The sequence below is a fragment of the Vulpes lagopus genome, chromosome 4 (assembly GCF_018345385.1).
Source record: "Vulpes lagopus strain Blue_001 chromosome 4, ASM1834538v1, whole genome shotgun sequence".
NCBI classification, from domain to species: domain Eukaryota; kingdom Metazoa; phylum Chordata; class Mammalia; order Carnivora; family Canidae; genus Vulpes; species Vulpes lagopus.
The window spans coordinates 63006352-63031405 of record NC_054827.1 but is presented as its reverse complement, the minus strand read 5'-3'; the positions used below and the strand labels follow the sequence as shown (position 1 = coordinate 63031405).

The 25054-nt window shown below is 39.2% G+C and overlaps 1 protein-coding gene across 5 annotated transcripts in view; it reads left to right on the top strand.

Moving 5' to 3' along the window:
* Positions 1-25054, top strand: part of FER (FER tyrosine kinase) — a 435215-nt gene that overhangs the window by 7246 nt on the left and 402915 nt on the right. For all 5 annotated transcript variants that reach the window (XM_041752267.1, XM_041752266.1, XM_041752262.1 and 2 more), the window contains exon 2: positions 18235-18380. The gene's annotated coding sequence lies outside the window, so the exon portion shown is untranslated. The remainder of the gene's footprint in view (positions 1-18234; positions 18381-25054) is intronic.

Here is a 25054-nt window from a genome sequence, read left to right as displayed (position 1 = left end):
GCTGCGTTGTTGCAAAGATGAAGAGTGAGTTCTTGGTAACTGCAATGCCTGATACTTGCTGCTGTTTCTTGGATATGGTGTCCTTGGAATGGAACATTTCTCAAGTTTTTGTGTCCTTTCTGCTCCATGAGTATCCAGCAGGGCAGGATTTCCCAAGCTGCTCTTGTTAGTTGGCGGGGGCTCTTTTGTTACTTTCACGCTCTACAAAAGAAAATGCATTTGACTCTTACTAATACTCAGTTTGGATGGTAACTGGAGCAGCATCTACCCTAGCCGCCATACCACCTCTTACTTCATGAAAATGTTTATACAGTGTCCTCACTTTCTCTTAAATTATATTTCCTTCTGAATCACATGCTTTCTGTATATACTCTTATACAGGTTAACCATTATTTCAGCTTTCATTAATGTTTTGTAGATTTGCTAGGTGCAAAGGAAACATTTTCAAGCATCACCTTTTTTTTTCCCCCAGTATGGAATCTGTGGTTTATGGTAGACTTTCTAACGATATGGATCTCGTCACTGTCACATTTCATATCCATTCTTAATTCAATCTAAATTTGTGTATTCTGGTTAAGTAGACTTTGTGAGGCCTCTTAGCTTTCTATATATTGAATGAATTGTCAATAGTAAAGTAATTAAAGGGATCTAAACAATGCAGTTGTCTTAAGTAATCATTAATGGCAACTTGTTAGATCGCTATTCCAGTTATATATAAACAGTTATATTGGGCAAAGTATAGGATCTTTATCTAGATTATGTATAATAGAACATTTTTACAAAGCAGGGAACTAATTTCTTTCTCTTACTACTATATACAAGTATGTACATATATGTATAAATAATGTAACATATTGTATTATGATTAAGTGTTCATATATATTACTTTTACCCTCCCCCCCCAAACATTTTAACCTTCAAGGTAGAAGCAATTTCTGCCAGTAAAAGTTTTTAAGGAAATTACATGGATTCAGATATTGTTATGGGGTGGGTTATTAACATTTGGTGCCTGCTGAAAGTTTTAGACACTCCTTATGCATTTATTTTGATTTTCTTGACAACTCTGTAAATCAGTTACCTTGTATTTTCCTTTTTGTGATCTGAAACCAATGTCAGGTCACATCCTATTTCCAAGGAGACCCAACTATAAAGTGTTAACTGGGATTTGAATTTAGTTCTTCCCTATGCTAAACCTGAAATGAATGCAAATGGTAAATGTCTAAATAAAATAAACTGTTAGCAATCCTGGATTTGACAGCAGTTTCAGTTATCTGGGAGTGATTCTCAAGGTCCATGTTGAAATTCTTGCAGTTTTGCTCCAAAGAATTCTTACTGGAAGTGAGACCCTTGTACATGCATGACCCTCTAGCTAACTGCCCAATGTTCACTTCTTGTCTTGGGTTTGTTTTGTGTTTGAGGTTGTCCTATAATATAACTTTTGTCAAGTGCTGAAACATCGTGTCTTTGTAAGAAAAATTTTCCTGACAAAGAAACCCAGCTGCTAGAAATAAAGAAATCTAAGAAAGTGGTAGGTGTAAGCCAGAAAGTAGATATTTTTGAGAAGGTGTACAAATGGAATGTTGAATCCAGTAAGTCCTTTGACCTGGTTGTGAGTCAACCCACCATCCCTCCGAGGGAAAACAAAAGTTGACCTGTGAAGCATTGTTACTGAGGGTTCCAGCTTTGTTAAAAATTCTCACGGTTTTAGGCAGATTTCTTGAAAATATCAGGGATCCTATATTCATAAATCCTGTCCCACTTCCCTTCTCTGTCACCCTTAATAATATTTGAAAGAGATTTGGCTGTTTATAAATAGGTGGTACTTTATAGAAGTTGTAGTTCTTACAAATATCTTAAAATATTAACATGAATAGCAGTATTCTCACGTATAGAATAATATGTGTCCTTTTCTGAATTTCACAGTTTATTTATTTATTTTTTTAAATTTATTTTTATTTATTTATGATAGTTACAGAGAGAGAGAGAGAGGCAGAGACACAGGCAGAGGGAGAAGCAGGCTCCATGCACCGGGAGCCTGACGTGGGATTCGATCCAGGGTCTCCCGGATCGCGCCCTGGGCCAAAGGCAGGCGCCAAACCGCTGCGCCACCCAGGGATCCCTTCACAGTTTATTTTAAAGAGTGGCTAGACCTTGGTGATGGTCTCTTTCTAGGGTTCTGGCTTCCCATTTGTGCGTTGGAGCCTATGATTTGATTTACCCTATGGCTGGAACTGGCATTCTAGGATTGAAGTGGCTTGGTTTAGAGACACTTGCTTTATTATATATTGATACAGTTTTTTTTATTTTTTAAAATTTTTTTAAAATTTTTTTTATTTATTTATGATAGTCACAGAGAGATAGAGAGAGAGGCAGAGACACAGGCAGAGGGAGAAGCAGGCTCCATGCACCGGGAGCCCGACGTGGGATTCGATCCCGGGTCTCCAGGATCGCGCCCTGGGCCAAAGGCAGGCGCCAAACCGCTGCACCACCCAGGGATCCCGATACAGTTTTTAGAGGAGGGTGAGGGTGGTAAAGAAATAGACATGTCCTCAAGTTGGCCTATGTTATAAAAATAATTCAGAAATGTTCTGCGTAACATAAGAGGTAGGTTGGACAGGAGTAGGACAGAGAATAGGAGGACATAAGACTCTTCCTTTTTTGGTCATGCAGCAAATGTTAATAGAGTACTCACTCTAAGGACTTACCTTATGGCTCCGGATAATTACAAACTGAAGAGAACTTTCAGGCTGTTTTTCCTGAACAAGAGTATGATGTAGTAGAAAAAGCATTCATATTAAAACCAGACCTGCCTAGGGTTGAATCTACACTACTAGTAATTTGTTGTATGAATTTAGGCAAATAATTTAACTCTTAGAGCTTCAGGGTTTTTTTTTTTTTTTCATTTGAAAATTGACTATCAGTTTCATTTGATAACTGATAATTAAAATTTTCAGTTCCTTTCAGTTGTATGAGATCGAAACCCTACTCATACTAGGTTGGGCTACTGGCACAGACAGGAGTGTACTTTCTTCAAAGGCAGATGGTTTTAAGGGCACAAATAATGGCCTCAGCACCTACTTAGTTGGTATCTCTTGTGTTACAGGTACTTTCATGTAGGCTTTCTCCATGTAGAGCCCTCTGATGGCTGTAGGCTTACAATTTTTTTTTCTTTTTTTTTTTTTTTAGGATTTTACTTATTTATCCATGAGAGACACACAGAGAAAGGCAGAGACACAGGCAGAGAGAGAAGCAGACTCCCTGCGGGGAGCTCAATGTGGGACTTGAGCCCAGGATCACACCCTGAATCAAAGGCAGATGCTCAACCACTGAGCCATCCAGGGGCCCCGAGGCTTACAATCTTGAATGTAGTGGACCCAATATAAAAAATGTTTCTCTTACCTATAGTTTTAGTATAAATCCTAGGATTTCATCTCACTGAATGAATTGGGTCATATTTCTATCTTTGACATCTGTGGCCAAAGGGATAGCATCTGATAATAGGCTAGGTCTGGATCAGGTACTAACTGCTGGAACTGGGAATAGGGAGTATGGTCAGTCACATGGTCTGAATCATGTGGACTGAGGTCACGGAAAGAAAGACTGTAGTGTGACTTGGGAAGGGGCAGTGGATACTGGGCAGGCATAACTAAAAGACTCCCTACAATCCTCAGTGTGCATACATGTCCTTCTACACATACATAACCTTAAAAAAAAAATGCCCTCACCTGACAGTGCAAATTTTTCACTTACAACTTCCAGTGCATTTAGCGCCTGTCCCCCAGCAAAGGAAGGCAACTCAAAGACTCATTTAAGTACTGCATCTAACTAAGATCTCTGGGTAATTTCTCGGGGTTTTGTTTGAATAGATACACTTAGGGTTTAGGAAGTTACCGTTAAATGATACGTATAACTAATGGTAATAAAGCTTCTATTCAGTGGTAGAAGGAAAATAGCAGAAAGACAATAAAAACTCTCAATTAGAAAAGAGAAACAATCTACAGAGATTTTCCATTCCATGACATGTGCATATTTCACTAGACAGGTATGGCAAGGACTCTTTGCCCTGGCAGTGGAATATGATTTTTTATTTTTTTATTTTTATTTTTTTTATTCATGAGAGACATGCACAGAGAGAGAGAGAGAGAGAGAGAGAATGGGGCAGAGACACAGGCAGAGGGAGAAGCAGGCTCCATGCAGGAAGCCTGATGTGGGACTCGATCCCAGGTCTTCAGGATCAGGCCCTGAGTTGAAGGCAGTGCTAAACTGCTGAGCCACCTGGGCTGCCCGGAATACGATTTTTGATAAGCCAATATGGCTGTCTTTGGTTGTACCAACCGGGAAGGTCTTTTTTGTTTTCTTTTCTCCTAGTTAGAGACAGGGTGACTACTGAGAGATTCCTGTACTGGGGACTACATTGCCTCAACAACTTACTTTCTGTTGATGAGGTTTTGGGGTCCCAGGAGCTCTATTAGGGGTTGAGCAGTAACAAATCTTTGTGAGGAGTTTCTTGGGCAATACAACTTTTTAAAAATTAATATTTTATTGATTTGCATTTGATCAGCTTCTCTCAAGTACCTAAAGTCTGAATCCTAGTTCTGGAATCAAATCATTGCCTGGTATGCCTCTAAAGAATTTTCCCATCACCGTCACCCAGTGGTTCCACAACATGGGGCAGTTCTTACCTCAGGGGACATGTGGCAATGTCTAGAGACATCTCTGTTGTCATAATGGGAGGTTGGGACGGGGAAATTAGGTAGATGTTGCTAGTATCTAGTAGGTAGAGCCCAAAAATACTGTTAAATATTCTACAATGGACAGGACAGCCTCCTACAACATAGAATTTTCTAGATCAAAATGCCAGTAGTACTGAGATTGAGAAACCATGCAGATCGTAGGTTTGGCTTCTCTTTCTAGCCATTGAGAGCAGCTGCTCTAGGTAGTAACTCAGAGCTAATGTGTCCCTTCTTTCAGGATGGGTGACAGGGCATAGTTCTTCTTTTTAAAAAAACTTTATTTATTTATTTATTTAGAGAATGCAAGTAGGGGGAGGGGCAGAGGCAGAGGGGGAATCTCCAGCAGACTCCCCGCTGAGTGCTGAGCTGGATGTAGGGCTTGATCTCGGGACCCCGAGATTATGACCTGAGCTGAAACCAGGAGTCAGATGCTCAACTGACTGAGCCACCCAGGTGCCCTGCGGATAGTTCTTTATAATGGGTAAATATCTTCTCTGCTAGGGTGCTTGGGGATGAGCCTGGAGCATTAGGCTTCTCTCATATTTTGTTTCTGATGGTCACATGCTCTAATTTTAGTTTAGGTATATTTAGTTTTCATCCTTGTAAATTGGAAGATTATCAGCCATCTTGGATTTGTGGTGAAAGACTGAAAAGATTTATTAAGACTTCACTCAAAGTGTGCTGCTTTTTTGAATGACCTTATGAAGACTGCTGCATAGTTGGCAATATACCAACATCCTAAGATTTTTTTTTTACTAAATATCCTATAGTTCCATCTTTAGGAGGCTCATAGTCCAATTTACAAGACATGGCAGTTTACCAGCTGCTTTTTTAATTTAGGATTGCCGACTTCTTAACCTACAATGGAGGGATGCCAAACACCCTCCACTTTTATACTGACTCAGTTCCACATTTTAGGACTGTCACTTGTATTGCCTCATTTCTGGCATAAATTTTATATTTGTCCAGCTTCTTTTAGATTGGAGTGGTAGAAACCCAGTTAAGAAAAATTATTCTCACATCTGTAACTGGCACCTTCATCCTTGTTCTCGCTCAGACCTCAAACCTTGAAGTTATCCTTGACTCTTTTTCTCTTATTTACCCCACACAATCAGCATATTTGTTGGCTTCAAAATACATCTGAAATCCGACCAAGTTCTCACCACCTCCATCTGGGGTTCACTCTGGTTCAACACAATCCGTCCTGTCTTCCTCGTGACTCCTAACAAGGTTCCCACTACTACTTTGGCTCTCAGATAATTAGCCTAAATATTAGTGTCATCCTTTGAAAAAGCAAAAGATAATTTCTTTCTTTAGAACCTTGCAGTGGCCTCCCATGTAACTCACAGTAGAAGCTCAAGCCCTCAAAATGAGCTAGTTTTGTTTTGCTCTCCCTCTCATGCAGGATCTTTCTCTGAACTCAGATTTTTCTGTTGTCTCTACCATTCAGGGCTCCTTGCTTGTCCTTACAGAAGTGCTTCACACTTATTATTCCCCTGGCCTGGATTGTTCTTTTCCAGTTATCTATCCGTAGCATACTTCCTTATCTCCCTTAGGTTCTGGCTCAAATATCACTTCATGTTCTAAGTCGTTGATGAATAACATCAGTTTGAAATTGCCTACCTCTCCCATACTTCTTGTTACCTTTTCCTGCTTTTTCTTTTCTTTTCAAGGTTTATTTTATTTTTTTTTTTAAATTTAAGTTCAGATAATTAACATACAGTGTATTATTAGTTTCAGAGGTAGAGGTCTCCAGTGATTCATCAGTCTTACACAGCACCCAGGTGTTCATCACATCACATTCCTTCCTTAATGCCCATCACCCAGTTACCCCAACCCTTTTTCTCCCTTCCCCTTTAGCAACCCTCAGTTTGTTTCTTATAATTAAGAGTATCTTATGTTTTGTCTCCCTCTCTGATTTCATCTTGTTTTTTTCCCTCCCTTCCCCTATGATCCTCTGTTTTGTTTCATAAATTCCACATATGAATGAGATCATATGATAATTCTCGTTCTCTGATCAACTTATTTCACTTAGCATAATACCCTCTAGTTCCATCCATATTGCTGAAAATGGCAAGATTTTATTTTTTGATGGCTGAGTAGTAGTCCATTATATATGTATACACCACATCGTTATCCATTCGTCTGTCAATGGACATCAGGGCACTTTCCATAGTTTGACTATCGTGGACATTGCTGCTGTAAACATTGGGGTGCAGGAAACCCTTCGCTTCGCATCACTACATTTGTATCTTTGGGGTAAATATCTAGTAGAGCAATTGCTGGGTCGTAGGGTAGCTCTATTCTCAACTTTTTAAGGAGCCTCCATACTGTTTTCCAGATTGACTGCACCAGCTTGCATTCCCATCAGCAGAGTAAGAGGATCCTCATTGCCTCCTTGCCAACATCTGTCATTTCCTGTCTTGTTCATTTTAGCCATTCTGACTGGTGTGAGGTGATATCTCATTGTGCTTTTGATTTGTATTTCCATGGTGCTGAGTGATACTGAGCATTTTTTTTTCATGTGTCTGTTGGCCATTTGTATGTCTTTGGATAAATGTCTGTTCTTGTCTTCAGCCCATTTCTTGATCAGATTATTTGTTTTTTGGGTGCTGAGTTTGATGATTTTTATAGATTTTGGATACTAGCCCTTTATCCGATAAGGCATTTGCAAGTATCTTCTCCCATTCTGTTGGTTGTCTTTTGGTTTTATCAACTATTTTCGTTGCTGTGCAAAAGATTTTTAGCTTGATGAAGTCCCCATAGTTCATTTTTGCCTTTGTTTCCCTTACCTTTTGAGATGTGTCTAGCAAGAAGTTGCTGCATCCAAGGTCAAAGAGGTTGCTGCTTGTGTTCTCCTTTAGGATTTTGATGGATTTCTGTCTTACATTTAGGTCTTTCATCCATTTTGAGTTTATCTTTGTGTCTGGTGTAAGAAAGTGGTCCATTTTCATTCTTCTGCACGTGGATGTCCAATTTTCCCAGCACCATTTATTGAAGAGACTGTTCTTTTTCCAGTGGCTATTCTTTTCTGCTTTGTCAAAAATTAGTTGACCATACAGTTAAGGGTCCATTTCTCCATTCTCTGTCCTGTTGTGTTGACCTGTGTGTCTGTTTTTGTGCCAGTACCATCCTGACTTGATGATAAAAGCTTTGTAATGGAGTTTGAAATAGGGAATTGTGATGCCACCAACTTTGGATTTCTTTTTCAAGATTCTTTTGGCTATTCAGTTTTTTTTTCTGGTTCTATACATATTTTAGGATTATTTATTCCAACTCAGTGAAAAAGTTTATAATATTTTGATAGGAATTGCATTTGAATGTATAGATTGGGGCAGCCTGGGTGGCTCAGTGGTTTTAGCACCACCTTCAGCCCAGAGCCTGATCCTGGAGACCTGGGATCGAGTCCCACGTCAGGCTTCCTGAATGGAGCCTGCTTGTCCTCCCTCTGCCTGTGTCTGTACCTCTCTCTCTCTCTCTCTCTCTCTCTCTCTCTGTGTCTCTCATGAATAAATAAAATCTTTAAAAAAATGAATGTATAGTTTGCTCTAGGTGGTATAGATATTTTAACAATATTTGTTCTAATCCATGAGCATGGAACACTTTTCTATTTCTTTGTGTCTTTCTCAATTTCTTTCATGAGCGTTCTATAGGTTTTTGAGTACAGATCCTTTGCCTCTTTGCTTAGGTTTATTCCTAGGTATCTTATGATTTTGGGTGCCATTGTAAATGGGATCAACTCCTTAATTTCTCTTTCTCCCATCTCATTGTTAGTGTATAGAAATGTGACCAATTTCTGTGCATTGGTATTATATCCTGCCTGTTTGCTGAATTCCTGTATGAGTTCTAGCAATTTTGGAGGGGATTTTTTGGGGTGGAGACAGTGTCATGACATCTGTGAAGAGTGAGAGTGTGCTCTTTACCAATTTGGATGCCTTTTATTTCTTGTTGATGTATGATCACTGAGGCTAGGACTTCTAGTACTATGCTGAACAACAGTGCTGAGAGTGAATATCCTTCCCATGTTCCTGAGCTCTCAGTTTTTCCCCTTTGAGAATGACATTCACTGTGGGCTTTTCATATATGGCTTTTATTATACTGAGGCATGTTCCCTCTATCCCTATACTGTGAAGAGTTTTAATCAAGAAACAATGCTGTACTTTGTCAAATGCTTTTTCTGTATCTATTGAGAAAATCATATGGTTCTTCTTTTTTTATTGATGTAGTGTATCACAGTGATGGATTTATGGATTTTTGAACCACCTCTGCAGCTCAGGAAAAAATCCCACTTGGTCGTGGTGAATAATCCACGTAATGTACTTTTGGATCCTAATGGCTCGTATTTTGGTGAGAATTTTTGCATCCAGGTTCATCAGGGATATTGGTCTGTTAGTCTCCTTTTTGGTGGGGTCTTTGTCTGGTTTGGGGATCAAGGTAATGCTGGCCTCATAGTAAGAGTTTGGAAGTTTTCCTTCCATTTCTATTTTTTAAAAGAGCTTTAGAAGAATAAGTATTATTTCTCCTTTAAATGTTTGGTAGAATTCCCTTGGGAAGCCATCCAGCCCTGGACTCTTCTTTTTGGGAGAATTTTGATTACTGCTTCAATATCCTTGCTGGTTATGGGTGTGTTCAGGTTTCCTATTTATTCTTGTTTCAGTTTTGGTAGTTTATATGTATCTAGGAACACATCCATTTCTTCCAGATTGCCTAATTTGTTGGCATATTGTTGCTTATACTATGTTCTTATAATTGTACTTCCTTGGTATTGGTTGTGATCTCCCCTTTCATTCATGATTTTATTTAGGTCCTTTCTCTCTCTTTTTTTTTTTTTTGGATAAATTTGGGCAGGGGTTTATCAATCTTACTAATTCTTTCAAAGAACCAGCTCCTAGTTTTGTTGATGTATTATGTTCTTTTGGTTTCAATTTCATTGACTTTCACTCTAATCTTTATTATTTCTCTTCTCCTGCTGATTTAGGCTTTACTTGCTGTTCTTTCTCCAGCTCCTTGGGGTGTAAGGTTAGGTTATGTATTTGAGACCCTTCTTGTTTTTTGAGAAAGGCTTGTGTTGCTATATACTTCCCTCTTAGGACCACCTTTGCTGCATCCCAAAAGTTTTGAAAGTTGTGTTTTCATTTTCGTTTGTTTCCATGAATTTTTAAATTCTTTAATTTCCTGGTTGACCTATTCATTCTTTAGCAGGATGCTTTTTAGTCTCTATTTGAATTCTTTCCATGTTTCCTCATGTGACTGAGTTCCAGTTTTAAAGCATGTGGCCTGAAAACATGTAGGGAATGATCCCAGTCTTTTGGTACCAGTTGAGACCTGATTTGGAACCCAGTAAGTGATCTATTCTGGAGAATGTTCCACATGCACTAGAGAAAAACATGTATTCTGTTGCTTTAGGATGGAATGTTCTGAATATATCCCTGAAGTCCATCTTGTCCAGTGTGTCATTCAAAGCCCTTGTTTCCTTGTTTATCTTTGCTTAGATGATCTGTCCATTGCACTGAGTGGGATGTTAAAATCTACTATGATTATATTATCATCAATGTGTTTCTTTAATTTTGGTATTAACTGGCTTGTATAATTGGCTGCTCCCATGTAAGGGCATAAATATTTACAATTGTAAGATCTTGTTGGATATACCCTTTATTTATGATATAGTGTCCTTCCTCATCCCTTATTATAGTCTCTGGTTTAAAACCTAATTTGTCTGATATAAGGATTGCCAACCCAGCTTTCTTTTGATGTCCATTATCATGAGAAATGGTTTTCCACCCCCTCACTTAAAATCTGGAGGTGTCTTTGGGTCTGAAATGAGTCCCTTGCAGACAGCATATTGATGGGTCTTGCTTTTCTATCCAATCTGATATCCTGTGTCTTTTTATTGGGGCATTTAGCCCATTTACATTCAGAATAACTATTGAAAGGTATGAATTTAGTGCCTTGTATTACCCGTAAAGTCACTGTTTCTGTATATTGTCTCTGTTCCTTTCTGGTCTGTGTTACTTTTGGGCCCTGTCTTTGCTTAAAGGATCCCTTTTAATATTCCTTGTAGAGCTGGTTTGGTGATCACAAATTCTTTTAGTTTCTGGAAGCTTTTTAGCTCTCTGATTTTAATGACATCCTAGCTGTATAAAGTATTCTTGGCTGCATGTTTTTCTCATTTAGCACCCTGAATATATCATGCCAATCCTTTCTGTCCTGCCAGCTCTCTGTGGATAGGTCTGCTGTCAGTCTATTGTTTCTACCCTTGGAGGTTATGGATCTCTTGTCATGAGCTGCTTTCAGGATTTTCTCTTTGTCCCTTAGATTTGCAAGTTTCACTATTATGTGTGTGTGTGTGTGGGGGGGGGTTGACCTATTTTTATTGTTTTTTGAGGAGGGTTCTCTGTGTCTCCTGTACTTGAATGCCTGTTTCCTCCCCAAGATTAGGGAAGTTTTCCACTATAATTGGCTCCAGTATACCTTCTGCCTTTCTCTCTCTCTCTCTTTCCCTTTCCTCTTCTTTTGGGATCCCAGTTATTCTAATATTGTTCTGTTTTATGGTATCACTTATCTCTTGAATTTTTCCCTCATGATCCAGTGTTGTTTATCTCAGTTTCCTTATTCTCCATCAGTTTTTATTCTGTATCACTAATTCTCTTTTATCATTTATCCTAGCAGTTAGAGCCTGCATTTTTTATTGCATCTTATTGGTAGCCTTTTTTTATTTCAAATTGATTAGATTTTAGTTCTTTTATTTCTCCAGAAAGGGATTCTCTAGTGTATTCCATGCTTTTATTTCAAGCCCCACTAGTATCTCTGTAATCAACATTTGAACTCTAGTTCTGACATCTTACCTGTGTCCATACTGATTAGATCCCCGGCAGTCAGTACTGCCTCGTTTTCTTTTTTTTGAGGTGAGTTTTTCTGTCTTGTCATCCTGCCCAGAGAATAGGTGAATGAGAAAACAAAGTACTAAAATGGCAACATCAACTTCAGAGAAATATACTCTAAAGAAATCAGAAGAGACCCAAACCAAAAAAAAAAAAAAGAGAGAGAGAGACAGAAAATTTAATTCGGTGAACAGAACAGAGCAATACACTGGATTCTGTATGAATTTTGGTACATTTGTTAGAAAACTAGATCCCAAAATTGAAAAGAAAGAAGAACATATATGTACAAAAATAAAATTAAATATAATGAAAGGATAGAATGTAACTGTAAAAATGAAAATTAAAAGGGGCACCTGGGTGGCCCAGTGGTTGAGTGTCTGCCTTCTGCTCAAGTTGTGGTTCCAGGGTCCTGGGATTGAATCCTGCATCAGGCTCCCTGGGGAGCCTACTTCTGCCTCTGCCTGTGTCTCTGCCTTTCTATGTCTCTCATGGATAAATAGATTAAAAAATGTAAAATTAAAAGACAAAATAAAGAATATAAAGAGACAGGTGATCAGAGCAGAGCAGTACACTACATCATGGGTGTATTTTGGTCTGCTAGAGGAAGTTATGTCCCAAAATCGTAAAGAAAGGAATATTTACATATATATACAAAAAATAAAATTGACCAAATTGAAAGTATAGAATGTGATTGGAAAGATGAAAATTAAAAAAGACTTTAAAAAAAGAGTATTATCAGACACTAGATTCTGGATGTATCTTGGTCTGTTAGAAGAAACCACATTCCAAAATCGTAGTCAAAGAAAAACTTATAAATATAGAAAAATAAAATTAAATACAATGAAAGGACAGAATATAACTGTAAAAATGAAAGTTAGGAAAGACTTCATTTTTTTTTTTTTTTTTTTTTTTTAATTTTTTTCTATTCATTTATGACAGTCACACAGAGAGAGAGGGGCAGAGACACAGGCAGAGGGAGAAGCAGGCTCCATGCACCGGGAGCCCGACGTGGGACTCGACCCCGGGTCTCCAGGATCGCGCCCTGGGCCAAAGGCAGGCGCCAAACCGCTGCGCCACCCAGGGATCCCAGGAAAGACTTCAAAAAGAGTTGATAAAAGAAGAAATTGCTTGGAGAGAAAAAAAATTAAAATTGAAAGACTAATCAGGAGAAAAAAACTCCATGAATTCTATATACTCTCCCCCTGGCGCTGGAGTTTTGCATTCTGTGTGACTGGGCAAAATTGGTCCTCGGGCCCCTGGGTAGCTCAGTGGTTGAGCATCTGCTCAGGGCGTGACCCCGGGGTCCTGGGATCGAGTCTGGCATCAGGCTCCCCGCAGGGAGCCTGCTTCTCCCTCCGCCTGTCTTTCTGCCCCTCTCTCTCTGTGTCTCTCATGAATCAATAAATAAGATCTTTAAAAAAAACAAAGTTGGCCTTAGCCAGATGCTGTTGCCCTTCTGCGGGAGGGGCCTGTTGTGCTGATTCTCCAGTGTTTGGGGTGGTGGACTTGCACCCCCCCTGCCATGTGGTGGACTTGCTTGCACCCTCCCTGCTAGGTGGTAGACTTGCACCCTCCTCACCAGGTGGTGGACTTGCAACCCCTTGCCAGGTGGTGGACTTGTATACCCCCCTGCCAGGTGGTGGACTTGCACACACCCCCGCCCCCACCAGGTGGTGGACTTGCACCCTCCCTGCCAGGTGGTGGACTTGTATCCCCTCCTGCCAGATGGTGGACTTGCACCACCCTGCCAGGGGGCCGGGCTACATGTAAGTGGCTCCAGGCTGCTCTGTGATCCCTGAAGGGCGGCCGTGCAGCTTTAGAGGGTGGGGTACAAAGCAGCCTCCCAGTGTCCAGGTCAGAGCGGACAGCTTGGGGCCCCTCCTCAGCACGCCCTCAGAGATAAGCAGTCACTCCTCCCTCTGCTTTCTGTCCACACTCTGTGCTCACCCAGCCTGTGACAGGCATTTCTATCTCAGGCACATGACCCTATTTCTAGTCTCCAAATCCTGCAGACTCCTGGGCTCACACCCCCGACCCTCTTTTGGGGGGTGGTCTTTTTTTATTTTTTAAAAAATATTTTATTTATTTATTCGTGATAGACATGGGGGGGGGGGCAGAGACACAGGCAGAGGAAGAAGCAGGCTCCATGCAGGAAGCCCGACGTGGGACTTGATCCCGGGACTCCAGGATCGCGCCCTGGGCCAAAGGCAGGCGCCAAACCGCTGAGCCACCCAGGGATCCCTGGGGGGTGGTCTTGTGGTGGTCCTGCCACTTGTTGGGCCCCTTGACCCATCCTGCAGGGGTTCATGGTTTGTGGCCACCTGGAACTGGCACCCTTGGTCTTCCTGTGACCCCCAGGATCCTGAGACCACACTACCCCCCTTCAAATTCCACCCCCTCTTTGCTGCCTGAGCACCTCACAGGCAGGGATGTCCCTCACCAGAGCAGACTTCTAGAAATTCTGATTTTGCACTCTGCTGGTCCACCAACCACTTTCTGGTAGCCTGCTGCTGGGGGCTCCCTCCCCTTCTCTCATTTATCTTCCATATATCACCTTGATTCACTTCTCCGCACTTCCTACCTTGCAGAAAGCAGTTGCTTTTCTATTTGTAGAGTTGCAGCAATTCTTAGATCTCCAGTTGAGTTTGCAGGTGTTCAGAATAGATTTAGTAGTTATCTAGCTGGACTCCTGAGACCAGACAAAACCAAGGTCTCCTGCTCCTCTGACGTCTTGGACTCCACTTTTTTTTTTTTTTCCAATTAATTTATTTGTTTTGGAGAGAGAAAGAGAGAATCTTGAACAGATTCTGCACTGAGTATCGTGCAGGATGCGGGGCTCGATCTCAGGAATCTGAGATCATGATCTGAGGCAAAACCAAGAGTGGGATATGCTTAACCAGCTGTGCTACCCAGGCATCCCTCCTGCTGTTTCTTTATAACACTTAGCAGAACTTTAGGCTATATGTTTTATATATTTATTTTGTGTTTTGTTTCCTCTGTTGAATACAATCCCTGTGAGGGCAGGAATTTTTGTCTGAGATGTTTTATAGGAAAGTGCATGGTACATATCTTAGTAGGCTCTCAGCAAGTATTTGTTGAATGAATGAATAAGAAAAAGCAATTTATTGCCTCATGTAACTATTAAGTCTGAAACACCTATGTGATCGAAATTACCCTGCCAAGGGGGATTGCTTATTAAGTAAATCTCTCCTGAGAATGATGTCTTTAGGTTTAGTGCCCTCGAATATAAGTAAAAATAGGTTAAAACAATAATAAAGTAACATAAGAAATATAAGAAAAAGAATATGGGTAAATATCTTCCAAGGAAGGTAAGGAGCAGACTTTATTTCTCCAAAGCTCATTTGAGGTCTCTATCTTCAGGGAGACATGATCTCTAGCTTCCAAAGCTGGATATTGTGCAGTTAGTCTTGTAGTACCTTTTGCTCAGAAGCCTCTGATTGTGCAGGAGCATGGGAAACCCAGAAAGAATTGTTCCTCAACGGCAGTTCTAAAATTTTAGCAGACACATGTGTTCATACCTGAATTCACCTGAATGCGGGTGTGATTAGATTTAGGGATGAAATATTTTCAGAGCTTTCATATTTCTTTCCATCTCTTGGCTTTTGTTTTCTCTGGGTTAGCTCTCTGATGGGTGGATGGATACCTGATGTTCCTTCAGTTTAACAACCTCAGCCGAAAGAGAACTTTGTAATTAGTTCTTGCAAAAATTTTGGGATGGAGTTTTAGTTGTCCAGTTAAGTCACACATCCATTCCAGAATTACTGCTTGAAGAGGGAAATATGCTGATTGTCCAGGCCTGGGTTATGCACCTATTCTAGGAACTTTGTGTTTACTTCAGATACGTGAGATTGGGAATGCTAGTGCCACTCAAACTACATGCATTTAGAGTAAGAGAAGGGTAGTTTGACAGAAGAAAATTGAGATGCTACTACAAAAAGAAGAGAAGTAAAAATATAATACAGCTATGTCACTTGTATGTACATGCAGCTCAAATTGGTTAAAAAAAATCCCAACAACTTAGAATCTTGTCATATATAGGCATTACTGTCTCATTTATGAGTTTTTTTTTTACCACCAAATACCACATCATGAACAAGAAATTTTCTGTGAAAAGATGATTTTAAATTGGATGTAAAGTTATATTTAAATTTATTGCTTCATTTTTGATATTTGGCATACCGAAATTAAATTTTGGTTAATCACAATTGAGTGTTACTTATTTGAGAAGTGGAAGGGATAGAGGTGGGAAATAGAAGTATGTGCTATGAGGGTGAGAGGCAAGGGAAACGCCGAAGACATATAATTTTAGACTGGCTTTCAGGGTCATGCAGCTATAGGGTGGCACTTGTATGACTCTGAGAGTGGATGTCTCCATACATTTTGCACCCCAGTTACCTTTCTTACCTCATGAAGAGAAGCACATTTAAGGAATAGGAACTATATTTTTACTATGATTGTGAGTTAAAGATGGTAGCCTGTGTGGCTGGGGAAGTTGGTGGGGAACATTAAGGTGCATTAAAAAATAGTTATTATGCATTTTCAACTTGTCTATAGAAACTTTTGCTGAGCTCCAATGAGGAGAATAATATCTTGGAGGTAACCCGAAGAATATAGTTTTTACGCATAGGTTTATAGTCATTTAAAAAAAGAAATGTTCCATTAAGAAATGCTGCCGTGGAAATTGCTACTTCTTTTTAACCCAAACTATTTTGATATCTTTTGGAAAATAGGGTTTTTATTCATTGAAAAATAAAAATTATAGAAACACATCACGTTGGAGAGTGACACATAAATAACACGTGGGTGTTTTGACTAGTTTCCTTGAGCAAGACACTCGAAACTGCTCAATGTTGGGCATGAAATCTTAGTTGAATAGTTACATTTCTTGTTCTTAGGTCTTTAAAGATAACTTTCTATATCACAGTGAAGGTCCAGAATATGAAATTCTAGGTATTTTCAACTATCTTTTTTGATAGAGAAATGGCTAAAAAATTTTCAAAGTAAATGGATTGTCCAGTAATTTTGGGGTGTGTCTCTGGAGTGGAATTATATACCATATCTAATAGATAACATAGAATTACATTTAGGTACACACACCTTTTGTTCTTTGGATCTATAAGTAATCAGGTTTACTGTATTATATCTAAGGGGTTTAACTGAAGATACACTAATGACAGCAGCATGATTAAAATTTTCACATTTAGGGCAGCCCGGGTGGCTCAGTGGTTTAGCACCGCCTTCAGCCCAGGGCGTGATCCTGGAGACCCGGGATTGAGTCCCGCATCAGGCTCCCCGCATGGAGCCTGCTCTCCCTCTGCCTGTGTCTCTGCCTCTCTCTCTGTGTTTCTCATGAATAAATGAATAAAATCTTAAAAAAATGTTTTTTTCACATTTAAGTATCCTTTAAAGTCATGAATTTTATCATTTAATGTAAAAACTCTTGTCAAAGCCTTCCTTTACACCAAAGGGTACAAGTTGGGAAAAGCCATGATCTCCCTTGGAAATTCGTTCATTCAGTATTTACTTGTTTGGTGGCTGCAGTGTTCCAGGGATTATGTAGGATGCTGGCTGTGTTAAGATGATAACCCCTGTCCTCAATCATGTCACAGTTTAATGGAAGAAGAGGGATGTAATAATACTCTCATTATATGTAGGTTAGATTTCCAACCAGTTCTAGCTTTGGGAACCTTGCCAAATCTACAGGACAATATATACTTGTCCGGGGGCCAAGAAGGAGCCCTTTGGAAATGACCAGAAAGCTTAGAAAAGTAGGAGACTTGGAAGATATTCCCGACATACTTTGGCTAGTTTCTTGACCAGAGGGAAGGACTTATCTTATTGGTAACCTTCATGAAATGTCCTCTGATTCTTGTGAAAGTCAAGGTTGTAGGGGAAATGACAGGAAAAAAGAGTAGGCAAACAAGAAAGAGAAGCTTCAGAGAATGGGAGGGCTTGGCTTATAGCCAAGAAATTGGGATTAGAAATACAAGGCCCTGGGGCAGAAAATGAGGCACAGTGACAGAGCTGTAAGGGACATATGTTGACGTCAGTGGTAGAGAAGAGAGCGAGTGACCAAGAAGCACCTTAGGAATTCTCCTAGTTACAAGAATTGAGAGAAGAGCCGATGGAGGAGTCAGGCTTTGGCATGCTCAGGCATATTGGAGACAATACGAGTTTGTTGGGAGAATCTTTCCTAAACCTTCTCAGCCTTTCAGAGGTTTTCTTACGTAGTTAATTACTCCTTAAAGCTGCAGTAATATTTTAACAAATGTACTTACTTGCTGCTTTTGATATGCTTCAAACCTGAAATTAGTTTTATGATCTGAAAATGGAGAAAAACATGAATTACCTATTCAAAACTGAGGGGCTAGGTTAGGGGAAAAGGGAAGACGTGTTACTCATCGAGAAGGTTGTGGGAAGAAAGAGGAGAGTAAGCAGGATAGAGACGTTTGGTAAATACAGCATTCTTCTTATCGCGGTGACTCTGATACACCGTCACGGCTGACTTCCGATGGTAGCCTGCCCTGTGTGCTCCACGTGTGCGTTTTCGCTTTTTCTCCGTAGTGAACATTGCTGACTCCTTGAATTTCTTCTTGCAGCTCCTGTTTTCTGGCCAGACCTGTGGTCATTCCAGTGAGACTCCACTGCACATCTTCTCAAGGGTCTTCCTCATCCCTAATGTGTAATCCTTCAACATGGACCTGCTGCTTTAGCTAAGATATGACCAGCAATGAACAGTAGTAAGGTAGGATTACTTCACTCTGTGAATTGCTAGGCTCTGAAACCATGAAAGAGTTTTGACTTGTCTTGATTTTGTGGTGTCTGTGTTATTCTATTTACTCCACCATTTCCTATTTCAGTTATGTATTTTTTGTCATTTATCCTACTGAATTCTGTCTCATTTGCGATATAACTATTGGTTTTTTCAGCTAACATTTATGATCATCAGAATCCCAATCTATAACCCTTTCCAGCTTGTGTGTCCACTTGTCCTGTATTTTCAACCACCTGACACCAAACTCAGTATATCTTATTTTCTTCCCAAACAGTCTCTCCTCCTCTGGTTTTTGTATTTCAGTTAATAGCATTATTAGTCACATTGTTCAGTAAGTCATATATTCATTTACTGTTTCATTCGTTTGTTTGCTGTATATCAATACACTTCTATTAAGTATCAGGCAGTTTGCTGCTTCTGGGGACATGATGATGCATAAGCTTGACATTCCATCCTTATAGCTTATATAAGATCTGGGGATCTGATGTGCAACTGGGTGACTGTAATTAGCAGTACTGTATTACGTACTTGAAATTTGTTAAGAGAGTGGATCTTAAATGTTATCACCACACATACGCCATCATAACTATGTGGAGAGATAGAGATGTTAACCTTATTGGGGTAATCATTTTGTACTGTATACATAGATCCGGTCATCATGTTGCACACCTTAAAACTTACCTATGTTGTATGTCAGTAATATCTTAATAAAGCTGGGGGTGGTGGAGGGAAAGAAGGAATAGGGGGTACAAGCACTTTATGCAAGAGTTTGGTGAGTTTGAGGAACATCAAAAAGCCCAGTGTTGTTGACTTAGTGAGAGAGGCAGAGAAGGGTAGGAAGAGGTTTTAAAAATATGCAGGGTTTTGAACGGTTTGGTAGGAAGCTTGTATTTTATTCTAGATGATATCATCGTTTGAGCTGTCGTGTGAGGAATGGACTGACCAGCCAGGTAAAAGTGAAAGCTGGCAGTTGTAGGAGTGGAGGTGAGATAGCGGTGGCCTGGTAAGGTGCCAGCAACATGGAACAGAGAGGTGGATGGATTTGAAACGCATCTGAATCAGAATTTGTGGGACTTTGAATAGTTTGGGTATGGAAACAGAACATTCTGAAGGATGACTCTGAGATTTTTGGGTTTTGAGCAACTGGGTGGATGCTGGCATCATGCCCAGAAACCTTTTAGACAACTGTCTTTGCCATTATGTCAAAGATCGGTTATTTCACCGAAAGGGAAATTAATTATAATGTTAGAAATAATTTTAGTGCTGGAAATAAAACCATCTGGCAAATTTGTAATATGTACTGGTTAATATTTTGTTTTGCTTTTTCCCTTGAAATTTAATTTATATGACTTTCTGTTTTTATTTTATTAAAAATCTTTTTTGATTTGAGTGTAGTTGACACCCAGTGTTACATCAGTGTCCAGTGTACCACAGAATGATCGACAAGTTTATACATTATGCTATGCTCACCACAAGTGTAGCTACTCCCCTCTGTCACCACGCAGTGCTGTTATACTATCATTGCCTACATTCCTTGCGTGGTGCCTTTTAATTTCTATGACTTTTGATTGTTTTTTAAGGATTTTATTTATTCATAAGAGACAGAGAGGCAGAGACACAGGCAGAGGGAGAAGCAGGCTCCCTCCAGGGAGCTTGTTGTGGGACTTGATCCTCGGACTCTGGGGTCATGCCCTGAGTGAAGGCAGATGCTCAACCTCTAAGCTACTCAGGCGTCCCTATATTTTTATATTTATATAAGTTAATAAATTATGTAGTTTATATACAAGTTTTATATATAAAAATATAGTTAATATATTAAATACTTCTGGAGTTAATATAATAAAAAGTTAATAAAGATATATTTATGTCCTTATATATATATTACATGTTTATATATATTTTATAGCTTTATTTTATATATATTAAAGATTAATATATATTTATATATTTTGAAGATTTATTTATTTATTTTAGAGAGAATGAGGGAGAGAGAGTGCAAGGAAGGGAGGAGCAGAGGGAGAGAAACTCAAGTAGACTCTGTACTGAGTCAGAGTCTGACTCAGGGCTGGATCCCAGGACCCTGACCTAAATCATGACCTGAGTCAAAATTAAGAGCCTGGCGCTTAACCTACTGAGCCACCCAAGTGCCCTGTTTCTATATTTTTAAAATAATTTAAAACTATATTAGAAAGATTGTGATAATATAAATTTTTTATTATGCCTATCCTAATAATTTCCTGCATGGTTATAATATCAATATCACATATAAGAAAATTAACATTAATTTAAGAATATCTTTAAACATAATGGTCCTTATTCAGATCTCCCCAATTGTCCCTAAAATTTTTTCTTTAGAATTTTGGATCCAGGAGTCAATCAGGTTTCATGCATTGCAATTGATTCTTATGTCTCCTTTATTCTCTTTTAATTTTGAACAGTCCCTCTTTTTTGTTTTTCATGATTTATATTTTCTTTAAGAGATACAGTTTGTGTATACTTAATGTCTTTCTTGGGAATTGCCTGGTTCCTTTGAACCTTATTCATCTAAAACTTACTTGCAATTTGTTTCTTTTCCTTCCAGTTCTCAGAGGTTGCTAGAAATAAAAGTGTTTATTCCAGGCTTTTTAAAAAAACTGTCATTCCATCATTAAGTAGACATTGGCTGAGGTTTTTACATTTGGTTGCATTTAATTAAAGATAAGGAAACTGTGGGAGATCCATGTTGTATTTGATCCACTGACACCAGTCAGCAAATGAAATTCATTTAAAACAACAGAAGTCTGAAGGAGCTCCTCCACTACCCACCATTACCCACTCCCACCTTCTAACCACTTGGTTATACCTAGGAATGTATATCTAGTTGCCATGGATGTTATAAAGCAGTATCAGTCTAAGGTTCTGTCTTTGAAAAATGCCCAATTTCAAGCAGGAAGCAGATTAAAATGCGAATGATGAATAAACCCGTTAGTAGAGACAACCAGAGCTAAGCATGAAGAGGTCCTCTCTGGTGCTTGTGTGGAATGGCATTCAATTCTCTCCTTTCTTGCTCGCTTCTGAGTTTTACAGATTTGGTTGGTTTTCTTTAAGTGTTATATGGCATTTAGGAACAAGTGGTGTTTTGGGGGGAAGGAGTAGGAGGAACTTGTAAACAGCATTTTTAAAGAGGGGAAGAGTCCTATTTGGTTGAGAGGATAGAAAAAAGTGTCAGTGAGGAAGGGACTACTCATGGTGGTTTAGGGAGGTCTGTGAAGCCTTCTCCTTCTTTTTTTTTCCAGCCGGGCTTAGGTTATACTCTGTGCTTTCACTACACTTTATCCTGGGATCCCTTATAGCAGTTATTGCCGTGTGTTAAAACTGCCTATATAGTAAGCTCCCTGAGGCTGTGGCCAAATTTTTTTTTTTTTTTTTAATCTCTGTGTACCCAGGGCCTCACTCATTGCCTGGCATATTGTAGACATTGAATAAATACTTATTGGATAAATGAATGAATGAATGGAAGACTTTTACTAAGCCCTAGTACAAAAAGACAGGTTCCTTTGCTGGGCAACCACAGTAATGGTTGGACCTGGTTTGATTGATTCATTGTTGAGGTGCTCAGTTAGAGCTGGAATTCATTTAGGAGACTAGGATAGGGACAGAGATGAAACCAGAGCACTGTTTGAGTCGTGATACAATTGGGAGATTTTTCAGAGAAGTAGCTATCATGAAGATGTAAGCACCGTTGTCATTTGGTAAATAAAATAAATATATTTGAAAGAGAACATTTTTTTAATATTAAGCATTCCATCTGTGAAATTTGATCTTTACTTTCTTAATATTCAGTCTTGAAATATTTGTTGGGGAGTGGTTAGGTAGCTCCGTCAGTTAAGCTCCTGACTCTTGGTTTTAGCTCAGGTCATGATCTCATTGGTTTGGGGATTGAGCCCAGCATTTGGCTCTGTGCTTAGCGGGAAGTCTGCTTGGAGAGTCTCTCCCTCTGTCCCTCTGACTACATGCTTGTACACACATGCATGAAAACATCTCTTAAAAAAAAAGTTTGTTGGGAAGTCTTTTCCTTATATTTTTTTATGTTATAAAACAGATCCATGCTTATAACAAATATGCAAATTAGAAATAGATAAAATAGAAAGTGACATTCTTCTTACTATTCCAGTTCTCAGTCTTCAGAAGTAGCTAATGTTAACAGTTTGATTTATATCAAATTGGTTTTTGAAAAAAAATATATATTTAGAAGCACATGTTTATGTTTGTATAATTTTAAAAATAGGTCATTGATGTACATGTTCTGAAATTTGCTTTTCCTGCTTATCCTTTGATTTTTATCTATGTTCCATATAATTCCAAAATTTTTTGGATATATAGGAGGACAGAAACACCAGCAGAGAGTAATAGCATACAACCAGAGCAATTGGATATATAGGGAAGATAAAATTTAAGGAGCTCAGAATAAGAAAAATACCTCTAATTTATATTAGTATAATTGCTTTGATTTAGAAGTACTTCTTTTTGACTTCTTTAACCTATCTGAAATTATAAAAGGAATTATTTTTCTTATGCATTGTAGAATAAACACGTAAGAGATAGAGTAAAACTTTAAGATTTATTGAGTACATGAAGATAGTTGTGAATAGGACACCCCGTCATTACTGAGTGGTATTATAACAAAGGGCAGAGGCCAAGAAGCCATCTGGAGTAGGTGATATGAACACAGTCCTGAAGGTACTGATTAGTAAAGCTTTTTTAAAAAAATGGCTAGAGGAAATGAAGAAGGATTGACTCAGAGCTGAAAGTTGTTAGGGCAAATGCAATAGAAAGATAGGAGGTCAGGGAAAATCAACTGATTTAATATTTATAGGGAAAGAAGTAGGGAAGTTACATGCCCAAGTTTGCCTGGGACAGTTCTGGAATAATAAAGAACAGCACCTCATTTTACTTTTAAAAATATCCTAGTTCTGGATGATCAGTGGCATCACCCTTAAAGGGAGAGAATATGGGGGTCCCGATAAATTTTAGAGAATATACTTCAATCAGTGGGTGGCTGGAGATCTTTTAGAGGTTAAAGAGTGGATGTGGTAATAGTTAACAGTACTGGAAGAATGGTACATAGTAGGTTATGGCCTAAAACTAGAATTTTAAAGTTTACCTTTGCAGAGATGAAACAGTTTAGGATTTAGGCTATGGGCAGTAGCAGTGGGTGGTTGAAATGAAGTTGGGTTGAATGGATCTTTGGAGAAGAGAAAGACTATAGAGGTTAAAATTTCCATGGATGAGGATATGAGTTGGGTTAGAGAATAAGATTTGGGAGCAAGTGGAGACTGGAGACTGAAAGGAAGACTTGGAGACAACAAAGCTAGGTGGGGTAGGACTTGGTAGAGCTGAATGAGAAGAGATTTTTGAATGAGATTGGAAGGGCAGTGATTTGGACGTGGCACTAGGGAATCAGGATAATATTACCCATCCATCTACCTCCCAAGCCCCCCAGCCCCATGGGTAGAGGTGGTACAATGTAGGGAAGGTTTATCCTCTGCCTGTGAACACTGTGTTTTTGGGGATCCAGGTTTCAGATAGGGTAGGCAGTTGAAGGGTAGAGATTTCGGGAAGTTCATTTACAAACTAAATGGAATTCTAGAGGAACAACTTGGGAAGACAAGACTTTAGAGAAAGGATGGAACAGGAGTGGGAATTAGACCTTGCCTTTCGAGAAAGGACTTGTCTTATAAAAAGAAGCCAAGAACGGAACGGAACGGACTCTCCTCGGTATTCTAAATAGTGGCATGGGCAGCCCTGGTGGCTCAGCGGTTTGGCGCCTGCCTTTGGCCCAGGGCGCGATCCTGGAGACCCGGGATCGAGTCCCGCGTCGGGCTCCCTGCATGGAGCCTGCTTCTCCCTCTGCCTCTCTCTCTGTCTTTCTCTCTGTTGCTCATGAATAAATAAATAAATAAAATCTTTAAAAAACAAAACAAAACAGTGGCGTGAGGGGCCCTGTCATTGCAGGGTAGAAACTGGCTTTGGATTAGTTCATTTAAATTATAACTTAGAAAACCTCTATGGTTGCCATTCTGCTACTGTGTGCCTTTAATGAACCTATGTGAAAGGAGACATGGATTTTGAAATTATTTTGACTTCTTCCTGTATTGCTCTTTGAAGGGAAAAAATTGCTTGGCCTTAATTTAAACACTGAGCTCTTTTATAATAATTGATCATATAGGAAGAGTAAAAGGTTAAGAAGTGTCTAGATAATGGTTGTATCTCAATTTAGACAATACAAGGTCGGGTGCATTGTGGCCATACTTAATGTTTTTAATCTTTGTTCCCGTTTTCCTTCAGATCAACAATTTTTCACCAACATGTCCCTCATTTTCCTACCCTTGTGACCTTGCTTATGTTTAAACTTCTACTTGGAAAGTAACCCTCCTTCATCACTTGCTTTTCCATGTTCTGTCTTGTGTGGGTGCTATCTCTCTCTCATGCTTTATTAGTAATGACTGCTTTTTAATAAGTCTCTCCAAAGCCAGGCACGTTATATACCCTATCTCCTATAATCTTCATAACAACCCTGCAAAGTAGGTGTTACTATCCCAATTTTATTATTATTTATTTTTATTTTTTAAAAAAGATTTTTATTTATTCATGAAAGACACACA